The sequence below is a fragment of the Parasteatoda tepidariorum genome, chromosome 1 (assembly GCF_043381705.1).
Source record: "Parasteatoda tepidariorum isolate YZ-2023 chromosome 1, CAS_Ptep_4.0, whole genome shotgun sequence".
Taxonomy (NCBI): domain Eukaryota; kingdom Metazoa; phylum Arthropoda; class Arachnida; order Araneae; family Theridiidae; genus Parasteatoda; species Parasteatoda tepidariorum.
In genome coordinates, this window is record NC_092204.1 from 98,389,529 (window position 1) to 98,413,068 (window position 23,540).

Genomic DNA, 23,540 nt, shown 5'->3' on the forward strand with positions numbered 1-23,540 from the left:
TATGATAATCCTCATTTTTAACCATTATTTATTTAATGAAACTTATTTCTTAGAATTTGAAAAATTTTAGGAAATATTTTTTATTTAAAAGTAACACCTCAAATACTTAATTCTGGCACATAAAATATTACTACATGCTTCATTTATAGTTTTATCAAAATTATGTTTTGCAGTGTACCATTTCAGGCGTAAAATGAAGATGTTGACCTAGTAAAATAAAATTGAGACGGTAATTGCGACGGTAAGTGACTTGAAAACAATAAAAGGTGCAAGCTTCATGAATGAATTAAAAAAAAACACAAGTCTTTCAAATAGATTCTAATTTTTGTAAAAAATGTTTCTTTTTATCGAATTTAACACAATTATAATGTCTATAACCTTTACATAATAATTCAGCTATAAAATTTAATTCCTGCTCATTTAAAGTAATAAATTTTTAAAATTTTTATAAATGAATCTTTCTTTTTCATTCCAAAAAATTTAAAGTGAAGTGTTAAAGAGATTTTAAAAAATAAAACAAAATAAAAATGTAGCGATGTCAATCTATAATCGAAAATAAAAATTTACTAGCTGCAATTTTTTGTATTATAGACGTTTCACGTCTTCACAATTTCATTTGATGTAGTATTTGTATAAATATAGAGATATAGAGGTATTCTATTTTTCTTTCAATTTTATTTTTTCTTGTTTACTTGTATATTTATTGAACTATTGTTTAGTAAATATTCATTGAATATCACATTCACGAAGAACATCAATGATCTTCAATTTGAAATGGCTACACAAAATTTAAAACGCTGGAACTGAAGACTATGTAACACAAAATAAATTTTTAACTTTTTATTTTAATTTTGAAGGGACAGAAATACATGAGATAAATAAAACTAATATTCTAGGACAATTTGGTTCGGTTGTTAGCATCGCACAAGAGCTGCACTGAGGAAATATTGATGATGGTTTGTAATTCATCATCAATGATCTGAAGACAATGTTGGCGCACTCGTACATTTCACCATTCATTAGTTGCTTCAAAAAATTTTCATCATTTGTTCAATAAAAAAGTATTTACAAAAAAGTTGTACTTAGAGCCCTAAGTTAAGATGGAAATTGAACCTACTATCTCCAACCTTTTATAGCAGTAATAGAGCCATTTTATGTACGTCACTTTAGAGCTACACAATGGACTATCGATGATGGCCTGACAATCATCCCTGAGGATGATGCGTACACAATTTTGACCTTCTGCGAAAGGGATGCCTCCCCCTTTTTGTCAGCCCGCCGAAATGCCTGTGAAGTCTAGTACTTTACAGCGGAACAGTTTAGAGTAGTGGTGGTTTAGGCGATAGAGCGTACGCCTTCCAATGAGGTGAACCTTGTTCGAATCCCAGCGATGTCTGGTAGATACGAATTCCACATCCTGCTCGTACCGACGTGAAATATCCACAGTGGTAGACGGATCTCGGGTTAGAATCCCCTTGCCGTCAGGCTATTCGTGGGAGGTTCTCGTGGTCTTCCACTCTATGTAACGTAAATGTTTGCTAGTTCCATCAAAAAGTCCTCCACGAAGGCACATTTCTCCCAATACCTGATGCAGGAGTTCTCTTGTCTTCTGAATTGGGTTCAAATTTACAAGTATACGGAGTTGAACATCAGTAGTTGTAAACCCAAAATCAAGTCGGCTGTTCAACCACGTTTATAATTGCTTTATTTTATTTTATTTTATAACCGTCGTTGATCAGCCGACCCAATTTCATGGGTTTACGACTACTTACGTTCAACTCCGTAGCCTTGTAATTTTGAACCAATCCAGAAGACAAGGAAACTCCTGGATCAGTACCCCCAGAGGTATTGATTTGTTGTGGGAACATGGAGGACTTTGAGACTCGACAGATTTAACGTGCATCAGTCACCATTTACTACACGGGGAGTCTTCGGCCGGCGAGGATCGAACCCACGACCTCTTGGATATGGGCCCAGTGCCCTACCGACCAGGCTATCCCGGCCCTTTATAATTGTTTTGTAAGTAACGAGTTGATTGTTCTGATTGAAATTGATTCTAACACTGACGAAACTCGCCATTTTCACTCATGAACTCGCGCATGCGCAGGATTCCGCTTCACTGCGCCTGCGTCTTTGCGTAAAGAAATTTTAGAGTTCCATCTACTTTCTATGTTAATCTTGTCGATAAATTATTTTTCATTAAACAGTTATAGCTGTTTTGTAACAGCTATATTCATTTTGAATTACCCTTTATTATATGAATAACTTATCTGAAATAACGACATGAACAAAAAATTATGCTTGAAACGTTGCACGCAGAATCCTCGAATTGGTTGGGAACATAAGTGATACCTTATTTGAAACAACGGAACGAATACATAAAATATATTGTTATCAAGAGTAAACAGATCGCAAATAGAATTCATATTGTCATAACATTCTCTAAAACCAGTATATATGCAGAATACAGGCAAATAGCTTATATAAGACACCAGAAAAATTTTCAATCGTATAAACAAATTTAAATTTCGCAATATTTGGTACTTTAAACTCCAACAAAAATCATCTATGATATTCATAACTGATACTATTTAAAGAATTATTACAAAAAATGTTTTAAAAAACTTATAAACATAGTCGCGAAATTAATATTTGAGAGAAAAAAAAATTAGCAAAATCCAAATAATTATTTCGCGGTTCGAACGAATCATAGATGGAATTCAATTAATCAAGAACCAGTATAGTAAATATAAAACCAGTATATACCAGTATATATTATATTTCAAATGAAAATAAAATATTTTCGCTTTTAGTGTAGAAAACACCATTCAATTTCATAAAAAAACGTATTTAGTTTTCTGATTTATTTAGTTACTTCCTTTCAGTCATTGATCTTCAAAATATTTCTTTCACTCAAGATTATTTTCAACCGCTTAAATACCATTTTTTGACGCTTAATGTGTATGTTTTAAGGGCGGTCTTGCCTTTTCTAGAACAGTTTTCCTCTGTTACCTGATTTTGCCAAATTTGACAAAGGTTGAAAAAATACACGCTTTTCAATCCTTAGTTTAATGGCTAGATCTTGGAACAAACGGAGGGGAAATGTTTTAGAGAATAAATAATGTTAATAAGAAAATATTCTGCATACAACTAGGATTCATTTCATTATCAACTATGTATACATTTTATTCAGTCGTTTTTCTGTTTTAAAAACTCGATTGTTATATATATATATATATCAGGTCTAAACTTTCAGCTTGCTACATCCATCTTAAAAAAATAGGTTTTATTTTCATAAAATTTTAAAATTAGTAGCAATGTTCGTGAAAAAAGGACTGCTGTCTCAAAACAAACTGTAAAAAAATGTTTTCTGTAACATTTCAGACCATTCCAACTAGAACTTTTGCAGGGGTGTCTTGTTAAGTTTTTCCTAAGAGACTGCATTAAAATCTGGTTTCTTCAGCAGAACGCAACAAAAAAAAAAGCATCTCCTTTCATCTTACTTTGGATGATCGATTTAATGGTCTGTAATTTTTTGGATCACCAGATTTCAATAATCAAAAGTTTTCTTTAGGAAGACAGTAAATTGAATATCTATATTTTGAAAATAGATAATTCTCAATTCACTCAATTCTCATAATTCTCATTTAAAAGCTCCTGCTCAATACGTATTTACGTAAAAATTATTTTTAATTTCTTTTGCATCATTAATTTGTGAATAATAAATTATATAAATGTTTTGTTTTTGGAATTTGCAGCAGAATTTAAAATTTATTCATATTTTTTATAGCTTTGAGTTCAAGAGGGGGAAAAATAGTTTTGTTGAACTCCGGCGTAATCCTATTTACGCGTTATAATTCGAATTTTAAAATTTTAAGCTCTTTCGAGACGAAAATAAAGTACAAAAGAGAGAGAGAGAGAAAAAAATGATTTGTTAAATATTTTGAACGTAAACTCGAAGTAATGCAAGCATAAGAAATACAAATTTGCTGTTCAAATATTTGAAGTATTTCTTAAAAATGCTTTTTCAACAATGTCGAAAAATATTTACATCAAATCCTTCCGAAATGTTTGAGAAAAGCATTATCAAGACAATGGATAAGGAAGAATTTTGTCAGATGCGACATTTCTCTGCATTTCTTCATTGTAGAAATGGATATGACATAACTCTGAAAGCAAGAAAATGCATAAAAAGCTCTCTCTTCTTACTGAAAATTCCCATTCACTGCATTTAAATATGAATATTTTCAAAAGCACAAACATAAAATGAAATTCAAGAAAAAGGGTATTTATTAACCAAATGGGAATATACAGTTTTCATTACATATATGTATATGGATATATTTTCTGGAAGCGACACATATAAACCATATATAACGAATGAAATACTATCCGAATCAAGTAATCTACACTGTTAAAACTGTGATGCAATAGTTATCTAAATTTGATGTTGAAAAACTCTGAAGATAGTGTAAAAGATTATTTTATTTCAAAATAATGCAGAATAATGAATTCTGATTCACTTAAAAGATTGTCGTTAAATCTTAACACCAATAATTGATTTAGTTTAAACCAATCTGCAGTTCGGTGGAGAAGAAGGCTGTGATATTTGAAGCTCCATCAATTTGGCGAATCGTTAGTGTTTAATCTGTTTAACTAGATAAATTCTCGAGGTAGAATGATGGTAATGCATATTTTGAACGAATAACGAAAGCTTTTGGAAGTTTAAAAGCGAATAATAGCTCAAGTTCAAGGTAGTGACAGTATGGAGACCAAGATGGAGATATGCTTATAGGCAGTGTACTGGATAAACATAACTTCTTCTTGTCTAACTTTATTAACAAACTGGACATAGCCCACTGAATCCCAAGTAAGTTTCAGTCATCTTCACTGATTGATAAAATATATTGATTACGGTGTAGTATCTGCGTAGAGCGCTCACCTTCTAATGAGTTGACCCTAGTTCGAATCCCGTCGATGGTGGGTCGATTCGAATTCCGAAACCGACTCGCACCGACAGTAGTGCTGACGTAAAATATCCACACTGGTAGATGTATCATGTGCTTAAGTCTCCATGGGAGGTTTTCTTGATTTTTCTCATCGTGCATTAGAAATATTGCGCTTTCTATATAAATTTATGATTTTTGATTTCGATTATATAGTAAATGCAATTTTACTGACTCTTATGCGTTTCTTATCTCACTGTAATTAGGAATTTTAGTGTTACTGAATAACTAACATGGGATCAGGAACTTTACACCAATAAGTGTAAAAGAACATTCTAAGTGCTTCACTGCACTAGAAACTATCATTGGTTTTGGTGTAGTTGCAACATTTGGTGAAACACCACTTTGGTGCACTTATGGAGTTACGATGAACGCGCTCACGAATATTTTTTACTGTGCACTATGTTTCGACGGTAAATAAGCTGTGGCGCCAGGCATGGTGCGTAGTCGCCAAAGGAATCATCTGGATGACTTTCACAGGATCACCTTGAACCCTTCTTCAATATTTAAGAAGCTTCGAACTTTGCTCTGTGCACACTCATACTTAATTTTACTTTTCTGTTTTTATCCTGTCATGTTTTCGTTGGTAATAAATGTTGTTTGATTTTCGTCATAGTTGTCTTCAACTTAATATGAGAGGGTTCCTCCCCCTCAAAGCTAGTAAGTAGATAAACCCAAAAATGAAGAAAATAGCGCAGAAAACGAAGAAAATTAATTAAAGGAGAAGAAAAAAAATTAATTAAATAAATTCAAATATTAAAATATAAATTGAAATAATGTCAAATTAAACAAGAAAACGTGTAACATCTTCTTCAGCTCGTAAAAACTGGTGCTTTTTAAAATTATGTTAATATCGCGAAAGTAAAATATATTAATATAATATTATGACACTATTGTATTTGATATATTTTACTTTAGTTACATTAATACAATATCAGAAAGTTCTAATTTTTGTGGATAGAGCAGTGTGAGTTGAATAAAAAAAGAAAAAAAAATATTTTTTTGTGGTAAAATCGCCTTTAATTCAAATTCTTAAAGTCATTCTTTTTAATATTTTTATTTAATTCTTAAAATTTTTTTGTTTTCTTCTTTATTTTTTTTTCTTTCGTTTTAATAGTTCATTTCAGCTAATGATTTGCACTCAAATTAACGATTACACTGAGGAACAGTTTTTATTCTGATATGCAATCGGTCTCTCTCTCCAAAGCTCAGTTTTTTAAATGACGTTTTAAGAGTATTTTATGTCGAAATGCTCTAGTTTGTAAAGAAGTATGTATAACAGGATACCGCATAAATATTACGTCAAACTTCTAGGAGAGTTAAGAGAACACGATCAGTAATAAAGCTGCATAGGAACCCATGCTCGGAAATGTTGTCATACGCCATTAGGGATGCTTCCCCATTATGCACTGTTTCTTAGTCCGCTTTTGAGCAGTTCCTACTAGGAAAGGATCCCTCGCCGCGTACGACGACATTTCCGGGCATAGGTTCCTGAGCAATTTTAATCCTTATGATGTGCCTTCACTCCCCTACAAGTTTGTTGCAACATTTAACTTGACCCCCTGTTATATATAACTTTTTTAAACTTGCATATTTCGACAAAAAATAGACTGAATAACGTCATTTCAGAACAAATCTCCATCTTAAGAAGCAAAACTAATCTCAGAATTGAAATCCCAATTTTCGAATTAGGCAAGATCAAGTATTTGTATAAATGCAACAAAAAAATTTGTTACAGTGTTTTTCAGAGGCAAAGTCCGAATGGTATCGTGCAATTTCCAGTCATATTAAAATAATTATTCCTTGTTGTTTATTTGAATTTTATAAACAGGGTAGAAGTATTTAAATATAAAACATCAAGTAGCTGTACTTTAAATACATATTGATATGACATTCCGAAATTAGTCCCTGTGATTTCTCTCTTTCTGCAATTTATTAGTTTAAACCTTAAAATCTAAAAATGTATTTTTTATCTTTTTTCATGCTTAATTTTAAGTATGTTAGGGTTTAAAATATTTTAACTGGTATTTATATACATTTAACTTGTATTTGTTGTCTTAGATTCATATGAATACACTCTAAGATAGAAAAATTCTTCTTCCACGTTAATCGAAACATAATTTATGAGTATAATTCGCTTAATATTTAGGAATATTTTTCGTTTTATTTTATTCATTAAAATGTTTTCTATTAAACCTAGTTACCAAATTTTAAATTTTAATTTACATAATTTCTCTTTAAAAATTCAAAGTCATTATAATATATATTAAAAGTCTCATGAAAGAAAAGAAAATCCTCAAAACTTGGCTCAACTCAACAAATTGAATTGATATCCTACTGAATATGATATGTCATGATATGTGGCTGATATATCATATTTATATACATTTTATTGAACCTAGTTACAAAATTTCTTAAGGTTGTAAGTATATTTTTTTAAAAATTTTCAGGGCTCTTAGAAAGATTAAGACAATTTTGACCTAAAAAGTTAAAATCCCGTAACTAGGTTCAAGAAGGCATATTAGTTTAAGGTTTTATTAAAATGTGTTCGATAGAACCTAGTTACCAATTTTTAAATCTTAAGGTTGTCAGTATTTTTGAAAAATTTCGAAGTTATTGTAATATATTTGAAAAGAGTATTAAAAATACTTAGTATATACATTTAAACTTTTGTTACTAAGTTCATTCCCTGTATAAAAAATGAAGAAAAAAAATCAAAAATATGAACTAATTACTCAATATAGAAATTACGTTCATACAATTTACTATAAGTTAAAAAGAAATAGAATCTTCTAAAGAAACCTTTCTGTGAAAGAAATTTAGCATTAAAAAAGTAAATATATCAGCAGCATATTTTAACTCAGGGGTTTCCAACTTATGAGGCCGGGGGCCACAATTAAAAACACAAATCAAATGGCGGGCCGCAACTTTATCAAAATTTTATATAGAACTCTTTTTATGTTTGAAAGAACATTAAATATTACTGTCAGATTTTTATCAAGTTGTACAAAACAAAAGTATTGAATTACAAATTAAAATAAGAAGTAGATTTTTAAAAATATTTAATTACATATTAAAAAATTCTGGCTACAATAAATTTAATGTGCACCAATGTGTTAAACAATTAATGTGCAGCAGATTTCTAATTGTTAAGATATAAAACTTTAAAAATGTTGGCATTGAAACTTACATAGTAGCACACTAAATGTTCAGTGAGAGAATTGAGGTTTGTATGCTGCAACTACCAGAGAATAGATATTTACAGTTTAAATTTAAAATTTACAGATATAAATAATTTCGTCCAAAATGAGTGGTTTCAAAAAGTTAAGTCGGAGAATTTTCTTCGAGAAAATGTCTGATACGCACATGCTAAAATATATTCAAAAAATAGAAAAATTAAAAAAAAAGAAGAAAAAAAAAGAACGAAATAAAAAAAGAGTAAACATACACGATTATTTTTGTAATTGGATAAATATTATCTTGGTTGCAAAACCTGAGAAAAAAATTTTTTTGCACTGTTGTTATGTTAAATTTCACAGTTACCAAGAAATTAGGTTTTTTTTAATGCGAAAAGTATTTCAAACCCAGATAGAATTTTTACGAAAATTGTCCGCAAAAAAATGACAACTAATATATTTCAGTTCGCGGACCCCAAAAAAAGGCTTCGCGGGCCGGATGAGGGCCGCCAGTTGGTAACCACTGTTTTAACCTATAAGAGGAAAGATATTCTGAATAATTACTTTGAACATTTAAAAAAAAAAGTTTTCTTAAAACGTTGCTCAAATTGTTTACTTATTTCCATTAATGGAAGGAAGATAATTAGCCGCAAATTGGATACAGAATATTGCGTGTTTTGTGGGGAAAAAATATAAATTAACGCCTGCATGAAATAGATATCTTATTTAAGTTGTTAAACAACAAAAACATGGTCGAAAACGAACAACGAAACAAGTCAATTCTTAAGTGAAATGAATGTTTTCATCAAAATAAGAACTTCCACGAGTTTATCCTTTTCCTCTTAATCCCTAGAGAAATGAAAACCTAGTTATCGGATGCTAAATCGTCCGCATCCTCTCTACGGTCACTTGGCGACATCCTTTGGAGTTCTGGCGGCTTGTCACAATTGGCGGCTTCTTGGCATCCTCCTCCGCTTTGCGTAATCTTGATTCAAAGGAGCACAGCTCCTCGTTGGAATCGAACGCGGTAAAATGCGCTTATTATTGTTACCACGAAAACTGGGAAGGCCTTGACCATCGGACTATGTTGAATAAAAATCTGTCCTTTTTCGCCAAATATACTGGACAAATGAATTGAATTTGGCGAATTGGCTTCTTACGCTGAATGATTTTTAGTTTTGAATCTTAAAGGTTAAGACTAATCTAATAAAAACATTTTAAAGACATCTGGGTGTCAGTCATGGGCGAGACAACTCTTGAAAAATAAGGTAAATAATATTTCAAGTGTCTTTTTTTNTTTTTTTTTTTTTTTTTTTTTTTTTTTTTTTTTTTTATAATGTGTTGACTTGTTTATCCAAAATGAGTTTTTTTTTCAGGAACACTACGTAATATTCCAAAAATATGTTTGTTTCTTAAATACAAAATTACTTTCCAATAATTTTTTTGCGAAGGAAATAAATATTCAGAACTTCGTAAATAACTCAATTTTTGAATAATATATTGAGCAATGGCTATTCTTATTTTAATGAAACAAATATGAATGCTAATTTTATGTAAAATTACAAATGGTTTCAAATCAGTTTTTTTTCAACCGTTCAAGAAATAGCACTTTATTAGAAAATAATACTTACGTTTAAGTTTTACTACGAACCAAAAAAGTGAATAAAATATCAGCCAAGTTCTTTCTAAGTAACACACAATTCCATGTTGCACATGTGACTTAATATACAATTTAAATGTATCAAAATAAGTATCAAATAATGTTTTATAAAATATGTAAAGTAGAACTTGAAAAAGAGGAATTGATAAAAATTAAAAATAACTTGATTATAACTAAAAGTTAAAAGCTTCCTCTTGTATCTATTAGTATGCTTGTTACTAATTTACATTGACATTAAATGGATAATGGAATAATTTCCTACAATTTCATTAGCAAAAATAAGGATTTTATTTAACAATTAATAAAGTAAAATGCATAGAAAATAAAAGAAAAAAAATTTATGCCAGAAGAAGGAAGTACGATTTTAAAAAGGTATAAATAATATTAATTAAAAAGTAAAGATAATTAAAACAAATAGAATTAATAGGAAATGTGTTCATGAAGTGAAATATACAAAAAAAAACGATAAATTTACTTTATGATTATCAATAGATTATTTTTTGCACTTTCAATTAAAATTAGATAATAATATTAATTTACATAAGAATTAAAAATTATTTGCGATATCAAAATTAAAACAATTTAATTAAATGCAGATTAAATGAGTAAATATTATTATAGGATAGGTAAATATTATTAAAATAAAATAAATAGGAAATATGGAAATATAATTATGAATAAATAAAATAAACAGGAAATGTACTGATGAATTCATGTATATACAAAATACAAAAATAATAAAATAACTTTATTATTCATTGCTTATTTTTACATTTTAAATTGAAATTGGATAACAATATTAATTTATATTAACATTAAAAATTATTACCGATATCAAAACTGAAGCAATATGCTGAAATAAATGCTATAACAACTAATTTTGCATAAATTATATGTCATAAACATTTCTGCAGTAGGAAAAAAAGTATAGTCATAACTACTAGAACATGGCACAATTTACCGTATTTCTGGCTCTATGTTATGTTTGTTAACAATAAAATATCGTTTTATAATATGTGATTAAATTTGGTAAATGGGGTAAAGTTTGGTAGTTTTATCACGATACCTTAAAGAATGGTATAAAAACAATTTATTCCATTAAATTTATTTTTCAGTTTTGCATTTCTTACTATGTATAAAGTAATAAAAGCTGAAATTTTGAATATAAGAATTTTAAGTAAACCATTAACAAACGAATAAAAAAAGTGCTGAACGAATAGTTGAAATACGATTTTAATACTGTTTTAATACCAAAATTATGTATTTTTTCTACCTCAAATGTCAAAACCATTCAATACGGTAATTTTACCAATGCTATTTTCTATACACAATTTACTGAAAAAAATTTAAATTAAAAGCATAAATAAAAGCTTAATTAACATAAATATCTTAATCAACTCAAAACTAAAAGCATAGTTTTCCAATAGTTCATTAATAGTATCATAAGACAAAACAGTTCGGAGAAAACATCGCTCAGACTCAAAGTCTTGGCGAGGGTAAAAGTCTGACCGAGACTCAGAAAACTAATGACTAGGCCTGTCAGCAAAAGATATTTTTGTATGAAAAAATAGAAGTGCTGTCTTGTATCAGAAAGCGCAGCTTGTAGCGTTTTAAAGACTTTCTTTCAGGGTGGAGTGAAAACGTCAAACATTTTATTTTAGGAAAGGATAAGTTGTTAGCAAAATACTCATTTACGAGTCTAGATTATGATTATCGAGGGGAAAAAATAATAATGTGCATTTTTAATAGTAAATAGAATATCAGAAATTTCCAATTTTGCATCTAATTTTAATTTGAAATATTTTGCCGTCGGTGTTTATTTTAAGGTCAAATAAATTATAAGTAGACGAAAAGATATTTTAACTGTCTGAAATAAAATAAAATAATAAATTAAAATAAATGCGTTTGTTAATATAAGGCTATAAAAATTAGAAAGAATACACTGAAATTCAACGAATATAAAACTAGCCAATCTGACATATCTAAGAAAATTTCTCTTTTTTCTTCTTTTTTGTAGGGTGATTTACTTTTAATTTAAAAACGTATAGTCGAATACATAGATAGTTAGTTGAAATAAATGTATTGACTGATTGAAATACGTATATTAATACAATAATTTTCTTTAAATAACTGCAATAAGTAATTGAAATCTATTTAAGAAAAGAAAGATATAAGATTTAATTTAAATGAAATCTAATGTCGCTGATATTTAATAATATACCATATAAAATTTCGGTAGAAAGTACAGACTCTCAGCGTGGCTGTATTTTTTAACGTAAAATTCATTATTTCCGTACGTCTTAGGAAAGGAAAAGTCGGATATCCCGTAATTTTTACAATGATAACGTAAAATCTCTGAATCACTCTAATTAAATAAATATTACTGTAAAACTTATGGTATAATATTTAATGCTAAAAATGGATTTTACTATACAATGGAATTTACGAATGAGCAACGGAAGTGTAAGTACTTTTTACCATAATTTGATCCAGAAGTTTATACAGTGTAACCTTTAATCCATTTGATTGTTCAGTGTATATAATATTCAATTAAAATAATGAAGGAGAGATATTTTTTAATCCAAATCAAAGACACTTTTTTCCTTCTGATGCACCTGACTGCATGAATTTCTGTGACGCATCTAGCAGCATTGAATTTATACATTCATGAATTCTTATAGCACATTTGATGGGTTATGAGCATCTATGATGCATCTAACTATAAGTGTTGCCATGCGTCTGATGACAGATGCATTCCTCCAATTCTTGAGGTTTACGAGCATGTATATTTACACCAGCCATCTATAATGAATCTAGCCGTAATTGTTGGCACACGTTTGGTTGCATATGAATTCGTATGATGCATAGAGTGGCATGTGAGCACATTTGATGTATCTATCCGCAAGTTTTCATGCCTCTAGAGGTACTTGATGCAGTTAGAAGTGTATATGAACAGTACTAACCACAAGACAAGTGTTGACTTGCGTCTAGTGGCATATAAATTTTTATCGTGCATCTAGCGGCTTACGGGCATCCTTGGTGCATCAAGAAGCTTATGGCCATCTTTGATACATCTAGCATCAATGATGGCCATTGTATTAAAGTTTAGAACTCCTCAAATTTTAAAGTTTTCAAAATGCCATTTAACATGTTCTTTCTGTACGTTTTTTCATTTAAATTTTAACCTTAAACATCTGAAATTTGAAAGTTTTCAGAATGCTATTAAGCATGTTCTTCCACTATTGATTATATATTAAATTCTTTGGTTACATGCCTAAAATTTGAATGCATTCGGAATGCTTTTTAACATGTTTTTCTACTGAAGTCCTTGTAATAAATTTTACACGGAGAAAAGACAATTCTGGTAAAATTACCGTACTGTATTATAATGACATTTCTGTAAAAAAATCATAGTTCAATAAAAACCAAAATACGTGATATTAATCTATTCATTTGGCAATTTTTACATTGATTTGGTCAAAGCTTACCAAAAATTTTGGTTTTTAAAATTATAATTATTACTACACATTTAGTACAGAATGCAAAACAGAAAAATAAATTTAACCGAATGAATGGTTTTGATGAGATGCTTTAAGTTATCATGATAAAATCAATACATTTTACCACATTTACTAAATTTTATCACAGATTATCAAACCATATTTAATTATTAATTTTACGAAAACCATTGACAAAGTACTTTGTAAAAAATAACCCCATTACCAAAATTTGCCGTTCACATAGAGCAAGAAACACAGTAAATTTTACCATATTCATGCACTTATTTCTCAGTGTCCATATCCATATCCATATTTTTTTCTCAGTGTATACTTATATTCCAGAAAATTGAATATTTTCAATAAGACAAATAACAACTTCGTCATCTAGAATTTTTGCAATGAAATCTCTGATTACATTCCGGAAATTTCAATATTTTCAAAATGAAATTTAACATGTTCTTTCACTGAGTTTTTTGTAATACGCATGCTTTACATTTATATTTCGGAAGTTTTCCAAAAGCCGTTAACACGTTCTTCAACAAGGTTTTGTTCCTGTTCGTAAAAAAAACTGAAACATTAATGTATAAAAGTCTACGAATGTAGATATATTCAAATGACAGTACTGGACAAAGAGTATATTGTTACCCAGAGATTCAATATTCTCTTCCAAAATTGAATGAAATAGATGGCGCTCCTTTGTAGATGGGACAATGTATACAACACGATGCTTTTACAAATGAATGGAATTTCTGCATCAAATTCTCAGGCATTAGGGAATCGGTGGTTTCGCTTCGCACGAACATAAGTTTAACTGTAATTTGACTGTTTCTAGAAACCATGTTTCTAGCTACATTCTAAACTCAGGATAAACCTTAATACTACAAACAACTATTTCCAAGTTCTTTGTGAGTAATCCTCCTGCTCGTATTAGGTTTTCAAATTTCGAGTTTTTCTTCAGTTGAATGTTTGCGTTCTTTGGTACTATATTTTTTAAAATTTATTTAGAAAGTGAATATTTTGTACTAGTTTCTATTTAAAAAGAAAGGGTTTTGTACTATTAATCATTAAAAATCATTCATTAAATGGTATACCTTCACTGTTCGAAATTTCATTCCAAAATTGTGGTAAAGTAACCGGTAGCCGTCTGTCCATGCAATTAACAGTAAAGTTTATGTCAAAGAACATTTTTTACGGCTTTGAAACCGTTAAAAAATCAAGAAAACAAAACTATACGGTTTTTTAACGATTTATAACTAGAATGGTTTCTAAACCGTGAAAAAAGAAACTAGGACACTAGAAACTCTTCATGTAATGAAGTGAACGAAGGAGATATTGTGGCATCAACGCTGGAACTCGAACCCCCGTTCTGTAGGTCATGAGATTGACAGATTAGCCATCTCTGCTATAATAAGTACTACTATAACAAGTATAATAAGTTTAAGAAACTAAGTGGCTTCATTAGGTGTGCTTTGTTGGTACGATAAAATTCTAGTTGTTTCACAATATTAAGGGAAACCAGTCAATAAATGGTTTTTCCACAGTTAATAACTTGAATACCATATTGTTTATGGTTACTTGACTGTTTTGTTTGAATATGGTAAAATAACAAATAAATACATTATTTTGTAACCATTTTTTCATAGAAATTTCTAGCGGTGTTTTATAATTCTTATTTGAATAGTAGAAGTAGCACGATTCTTAACAAAATAGTAGTAATGGTAAAATACTTTATTGAACAGGCGAAATAATATTGTAGATAACTGAACAACAGAAGAAGTTTCTCAAAAAAAAATAGAATATATAATTGAACAACAGAATGAATATTATACTGTATTGAACAGTAGAAGGAGTATAATATTTAATTGCAAAATTTAAATTGTAGAATATGTAACTTAACAGCAGAAGGAGTATAATATTTAATTGTAAAATAGAAATAGTAGAATATTTAACTGAACAGTAGAAGGAGTATAATACTTAACTAATTAGCAGAAGTAGTGTAATATTTAATTGAAAAACTTAAATAGTATAATATTTAATTGAAAGATAGGAGAATAATATTTAACTTAAAAGTAGGAATAGTAGAATATTTAATTGATTAGTAAAGATAGTTTAAGTTTAAAATAATAGATGAAATAATATGAAAGCTAATTAAATAGTAAAAATAGAATAGTGCTTAACTGAAAAGAAGAATAAATATGATATTAAAATGAGCAGAAATAAGAGTTCTGTATTCAGTTTACAGGCAAAAAAAAAATACTATAATACTTTATTGGAGGGCAGTACAGTATTATGCTTGATTGAGTAGTCTAATGTAATGCTTAGTTATGAGCTTAGCTTAATGAGTAGTAAAAATAGTATAATACTTAAATCAATAGTTGAAATAGTACGAGCTAAGTGTTTAAAATTCTATTTCTAAGAATACTACTAACGTAGATTGAAAGCAGTTTGCGATTAGTATGAATTCATGTGTACGAAAAAGGTTTTAAAAAAAACCTTTACTCTAAATAATTAAATTAAAATCACTGCTCATCGAATATTTATATTTAAACGAAAATGATTCTAAAAACAATGGTAGTGGCAGTTAATAAAATTTTTTATCCAAACGATATTTTTCCACATTGTTCTAATTTTAAGATGGCACTGCGTGTGAACACAATGATGTATAATGTATTACGTATTCTATATCTCACATAAAACAAATACGTTGTACCAAATATATAGTATTCTTATGAAGCAGTATGCACGTACATAAAGATATAACTTTTACGATATTTTATCACACAGTACAGAGGATTATTATCTTTTTCACACTTTATCATGCTACATAATAATAACTATGTAAGAACACCTATAATCTCATATCCAGTGTTCCAACTGGTCGTAACCATCATTCGAAATGGTCATGGTGTAGCAATATTCATTCTTTTATGGGCAAATCTTTTGACTTATCCGTCATACTTTATCCATTACAAGGTCAAGAAAAAATTTCAGAATGGAACCATGGCTTCTTGCTATTTAATCCTTAGCTTGGGTTTCACAAAGACTCTATGTTCAAAATGGACTTCATAAACATTAGGAAAGAAATATGGGGATTGAAAAAGATATTTTCTCTTTTGGCTTTCAAAATCTTGCTTTACGCTATTTTATTCATGAGTTCAGAGATGATATGTAACTTAATTTATGTTTGTGTTTAAATTGTATGAATAAAAGATTCTGTTTTTATATTTAATAAGAGTATTTTTTTGCCGAATATATGTTTGAAAACTTTTCAATTTCATTGCTTGAAAACAGGATTTTTAGAAATGCATAATGTCTGAAAAATATGGTGAAAAGAAAGGAACTTTTTTCTCTGAATGCTTTTGTAATAATCAGTCTTTTCCTTCATTAAGCAGAATTGTTTTAAAGCATTATCTTTTAAAATTGTGGTTGCTATCATGAGCTATTTTAATAAGGCACCAACAGCAAAAAGTGCATCTAAATTGCTATAAATATATACATTTTTACACTTTAAAACGTCTTTTATAATGTATAGAGTTTATTTTTTAAAATTTAGAAATGAAATTGAAGACATTATTTTTAAGAATACACTATGTCTGAAAAATATGTTGAAAAGAAAGGAACTTTTTTCTCGGAATGCTTCTGTAATAATCAGTCTTTTCCTTCGTTAAGCAGGATTGTCTTAAAGCATTATATTTTCTAAATTGTAGTTTGCAGCTGCACGCATGTTCTAAAAGTATCAGTTTTTTTAAAACTTAATACAATAATTTATCGAAATTAAAAATTGCTTGAAAGTTATTATTGTAATTTTAATTGCTTTTTTCTCATATTTGCTTTAAATTCTGACTATTTATCCATTGTTGAGAAACATTTATTAACCTCTTTCGAATTTCTTTATTTGAATTCGCACTCAATAGTAACAAAAAGAGGGGTATTTTAATAGTTTCTGGATTAAAATGTATATTGAATTTTTGAAAAAAAATATATGCATATAAAGATTAATTCAAGATAGATAAAAACTACCACAAACAAGGTAACGAGCACTATTGATTATCCTTTGTTGCGTCGCATTTAGTCACAATCTATTTTTTACGTTTAAACTGGTTTTTAAAGTTTGGTAATTATTTTATACAATTAAGCCTTTCGTTACGATTATTGACATAACTTGTAATACCATAGCTCATATCTTACATAAAATTCTTACATAAAATGTTTTTCATTATACTAAACAAATCGAATTTTGAGAAAAGAATGAAAGAATAATGAAAAGCAATAACGAAGGTTGCAAAGCGAGAAGTTGGAGAAACCTTATTCATATATTAAATATTCATAATTTATTTCTTGACTTTGCTGAGTGATGAAAGATATAACACTCAAGTGCAAGCAATGTTTTTGCAATTCATTGTTAATAAAAATCTCGAAATATGTCAAAAATCTATGTGTATTTGACAGTTTACGCTCCCTTAAGATATACTAGGTTTATCTAAAAGTAAAAATAATATTTTTCTGAAATTTTAATTCCTTTAATACTTTGAAAATGAGGTCATTGAAAAAGTGCTTAACTATATCATAGAAATTGCTATTAAAATAATTTTTCGTATGTTCTTATTCTCCAATGAATATAAAAAATGCTGCTCTGGTAAAAGGATTTTTACTATAATGGCTTAAAAAAAACATAAAATTAATCATATTTTTGCCATTTGTATAAAGCTAGCATTTTTTCATTTCTCTTCGTATGCACCTTTAATCATTTCGTATGTTTTTTTTTTCGTTTAACTTTTGCAAAGTAAGGTTTTCTTAGTGAAGTAGTAAAGCTATTTTAAAGCTAATCTTTTATTGACTAAAAGTGGCGGGAGACTATAATGCAAAATAAATTTTTATCTCTAATCCTTTTATATTTTATTTCTGATTTTTCATTGTAAGAGTATTAATTTTAAAACTCATTTTATCCATGTATATTCTTTGAATAATCTTTAAAATTAACAAAATGTTCTAAAATTATCTCTGTTCTCTGAACAACATTAGCTATGCCACTAGGTTAACATTGAAAAAATTCGTTTTTTTTTTTAAATAAGGTACAAATATTTCATATTTATTTATTTTGAAATTATAAACTAAATATACTTCAATGTTATTTTTAATATTCTTAATTTAAAATATCTCAAATTTCTTTGTTAATTTTAAGTTAATTAAAATTAAGGATACAAATCCTTAGTTTTAAATCTTTTACACTACAGTATCTCATTTCTTTTTCTTTTAATATACACAGATACTTAAGAAATTATATACTTTTCGAACAGTAAATTGACCGTAAAGGTATTGATTTATTGATATCCTATAAGTAGTGATCCTTAGGAAACTCTGATTTTTCTCTAAGATATCTTTTCTAGTTTTTTTTTTTCCTTTCTATTCCTTCAAAGAATAGTGAAGGGCACTCCCGGGACTTCAACCCAGTTCCTTTTGTTATGAGGCAGTCTTTCTCGTTTTCCTCTTGGACGACACTTCCGATTTGACTTTCAATGAGATCGATCGATAAGCCTACTACAGCCCTAACAAGTGTCTGTACATCTATTCGATTTCTTTTTGCTAAGAGCACTTTTCTGTGTTGGAATTAACTGCTATCCTGTGTTTTGTAAGCTGTTAGACTATTTGTTTTCAGAGATATTCCAATTGTTAATTTGTTATTTGTTTGTTAAATGATCGAGTTGTAACTTATCGAGCTATTCCACATTAATTAACAAACTGGTGTTTAGGTTAATAGTTAACAAACTGGTTTAAAACTTGGTATTTGGTGTTTGACTCTTTGGAAACACTAAAATTGCGGTAATTTTTAACGAAGCGCTTTGATAATGAATTTGGTAAAATATGTTTTTTTTTTTTTACCGTATAAAAGATTTTTCCATCGTATATTTAGTAGTAAATGAGGTAAAATTTGGCAGTATTTGGGGATTTTGTCATGATGTCTCAAAGTATGGCATAAAAATCATTCTTTCGGTTAAATTTACTTTTAATTTTTATAAATTATTACTAAATGTGAGATAATGTGTCGTTGTAGAGATTAGAAGAGTAACAAACGCCAAATTAAATTGAATTGAATTGAATGATTCTGATTTTTTTCTTTTCTTTTAAGAAGTAAATAGAAAATATGAGTTGAAAATGTATAAATTGAAGTATGCAAGTTATTACTTCCCAGTTTTACTGAAGTAAATTTTAGCCCAGTCAAAGATCCATAACTATAATTTTAAATACTAGAATTTCGGTTAAACTTTAACCATATGAACGGAAAGATTTCAAATGAATGGTTTATATACTGCATATTTTGTTTTTTTTAACCTAAATTATATATTTTTTTACCAGATTACGAAACTGTCAGTTAATTTTACCAGAATTTCTTTTTCTCTGTGTAGGTAACTAAGTCATTCACACAGAATTCTAAGTCAGAATATTCATATAGAATGTCGGAATTGCGAACATAGTTTGCTTTATTTTAACGTAAGATTCAGAACATGCATTCTTATTTAACTGTTTTTCTCCGTAAATATATGAAAGCTAAACATATTTCGTATTTTAACGTTTATCTTATGGCCTTATTTTCAAAGCCTATTTTTTTAATTGAAAGAAGTGTTTAAGTTCAGAGCGTATTTCTTTTAACTATACAAACGTATATCAATGTTCAAAGCCATCGTATGAATTCTTGTTCCATCTGTGAAACAATGTATACGTGTTTCACAATATATACTTGTTCGAACGAACAAGTATACAATGTATACTTGTTCGGAATAATCACGAAACCATTTTCATTTTAGTTGAAGTGAATTGATACAGTCCGACTGTCATAGAATAAAACTGATGATAACTTCAAATAACAAAATGAGAAAGGCTTGTTTGACACAGTATTTCAAAAATCCCCCTTCAATAAACTCTTTTGTTTAGAACGAAATCGAGGAAAGGAAAGAGATGATAAATGATTTCACATCACGAAATGGACTATTTAAGACAAAAGATAAATAACATAATATTGCTGATGGAATATATAAATGAAGAGCGTATTTTTATGGATTATATTAATATCAAATGCATTTCTTATTTTAATAGATGCAGAACATATTTCTTATTTTAACGCATTTTTCATGAATTATATAAATACAGAACGCATTCCTTATTTTGATAGATGCAGAGCATATTTCTTATTTTAACTTATTTCTTATGGATTATATAAATACAAAATGTATACCTTATTTTAATAGATGCAGAACATATTTCTTATTTTAACGCATTTTTCATGAATTATATAAATACATAACGCATTCCCTATTTTGATAAATGCAGAGCATATTTCTTATTTTAACTTATTTCTTATGGATTATACAAGTACGGAAGAGTACTGATTGAAAGCATTTTTTATTCAAGCATTTCTTAATTCAAGAGTACTGATTCAAGCATTTCTTATTTTAATAGACGCAGAGCATATTTCATATTTTATGGATTATACAGCATGCATTTGTTAATTTAATAGATGCCGAGTATATTTCTTGTTTTAACATATTTCTTATGAATTATATAAATACGGAATTCATTTCTTATTTAAATAAATGCAGAGCATATTTTTTATTTTTATGTATTTTCAATGAAACATATAAAATGTAGAACCATTTTTACATTTAACACATTTCTCATGGATCATATAAATGCATAGCGTATTTCTTGTTTTAAATTGCTTCATTTAGAACATAAAAAACAGAGACCTTTTCTTACTTTAACGGATTTGTCTTGGAACGTGTCTAATTTTATTGAATACAGAATCTCTTTTTCAAAATTACTTATTTCTTACCGAACATAAAAATGAAGAGCATATTTCTTATTTTAGCGCATTTTTTAATAAGTGTAAGATAAATTTTATGCTTTAAAGATTCAAAGTTGAAAACTAATGAAACGTATTTCTAAGTTCAAAGCCATCGTATCAATTCTTGTTCCATCTGTGAAGCAATGTATACCTGTCTCGTTCGAATAATCACGAAACCATTTTCATATTAGTTGAAGTGAATTGATATCGTCTGACTTTCATAGAATAAAAATGATGATAACTTCAAATAACAAAATGAGAAAGGCTTGTTTGACACAGTGTTTCAGAAATCATCCTTCAATAAACGCTTAAAAGGAGAGAGAGAGAGAGAGTTGGGGAAGGAAGGATTATTAATGGTTTCGCAGCACGAAATAGCCTGTTGAAGGCAAAATATAAATAGCTTCTTAAAGGTAGCTCACTCGAAAAGAGGGCTACTGCCATAGCGTGACTTAGCAAAAGGTGTTAGAGATTTAATATTTAATGAGACAAAAGAATATCTGCTGAAAGTTTAGAGATTTTAAGCGAGAGTGTTTGGAAATTAGTGAAATAAATTGTTTATCTTGTGACGTATGAAAGTTCATTTGTTGTAAAGATGGATGATAAAAGTGATTTTTTCCCAACCTTTTTTTTATTTAAAAAAAATTTAAAATAGAGCAATTTAGAGGGATAGAATTTTTTTTTCATCGTTTGTCTTTTTTTATATTATTTAAAGCGAGGATTTTTAATATTTTTAAAATTGTTTCTTTCGCGTTTATATCAATATTGGGTGGTGTCTTTACCTAATTTTTTGTCAATATTTTGGTGATTATATGAGGCATGACAAATGTGCTCTTAAATTTCGACTAAAAAAGCGTGAAAAATATGATCAAAATCAAATTGTTTAGCGTTTTTCATTTCTGGACTTCCTAAATCTTAAAAAAGTTTTCTCAAAATTGAGCAACAATGACTCAAAATGATTCCGAATAGTCAAATTCGAAAATCCCATGTATTCAAAATTGAATACATGGGGTACAATACAATAATTATTTGAGCAAAGTGCATAGTTTTAAAAGTGATATGGAGGAAGGCATATGGAAGAGAGATGTGCTTTAGCTATCGGCAGGATTCGAACCCTGGACCTCCGAGAGTTTAGTACGTTGCTCTAACCACCAAATTGTACACCAAAGTCAAGGCAGTGTAGGAAAGCTTTATACAATGGCCGCCACAATGACACATCACAGAATACTATCCATTCATTTGGAAGTTTTTACCCAGAGAAAAAATTTCTGGTATAATTACTATACTTGCAATGTTAATGATATGCCTGGTAAAAAAAAATTCTGGTAATAAACACAAATTATAAAGTAAATAAACCATTTATTTGATCATTTTTCCATTCGTATGGTACGGCTGACCGGAAATTCAGTTTTTTATAATTATAGTTCTTATTAACACCCCTTTACTAAAAATACAAAACTGAAAATTAAATTTAACCGAATAATTGCATTTAATGCCATCCTCTAAGGTATCAGGATAAGAATAGCATATTTTACCACATTTTGTATCCAACAGCATGATAACAAAACCATTTTTTATTGTCAATTTTTCCAAATTCATTACCAAGATCTTTCTGTAAAAAAATATCGTGTTTTTTGATGTTCCCATAGAGCCAGAATCACTGTAAATTTTACCATATTCCGATATTTTAGACCATATATTTTTCTTCTTCTCAGTGTAAGATATAGCGAAATAAGCAAAAAGTGAAATTGTAAATTTCTAATGATTTAGTGTATGAACTTTTTGGTACCTTAAATTTACGTATTTCTTGTAAATTTTGTTTTACAATTTTTAGTAAATTTCTAATGTCATGTAATGACATTTTTTGCATCCCATTTTCACCAAATGTTTGTAAATCTTGTTTTGTTTTTAATTTTTAAGCTCTGCATGCAAGTTCCTCGATCCCCCCCCCCCTTCAACGCACCTTTATTCTTTATCAACTGATGTTAACCATCTTGTTCGAACTTGTTCTCTAAATTCCATTAGCCAATTCTTTTTTCAACTTGTTGGTAATTTCTCCTGCATATTTTTGTTTTTCCATCATGTGTTTCAACACTAAGGAATAAGCTTTCTTACAGCATTGAAACAATCCTATGTCCGTTTATCACGTAAACTTCATTTATTTCCTTCCCGTTCTTTTTAGTACTAACTTAAGGGGGAATCATCTATACTTGCCTCAAAATAAACTTATTCCGCTCATTAAATTTATCGATCAAATAATAAACAGCTACATGATACTCTACATAATTGAACTGCCTTTACAGTGATTAGTAAAGTAAAGTCTATGGAACTGCAGATGTCTGCTAACGGCAGACTCTATAA

At 28.7% G+C, this 23,540-nt stretch overlaps 1 protein-coding gene across 1 annotated transcript in view; it reads left to right on the forward strand.

Moving 5' to 3' along the window:
• The first annotated feature begins 9,155 nt into the window (after nucleotides 1-9,155).
• The window catches only part of LOC107444500 (diacyl glycerol kinase 1), a 411,787-nt gene continuing 397,402 nt past the window's right edge, over nucleotides 9,156-23,540 (forward strand). Inside the window, exon 1 of the mRNA XM_071186108.1 lies at nucleotides 9,156-9,450. The gene's annotated coding sequence lies outside the window, so the exon portion shown is untranslated. The remainder of the gene's footprint in view (nucleotides 9,451-23,540) is intronic.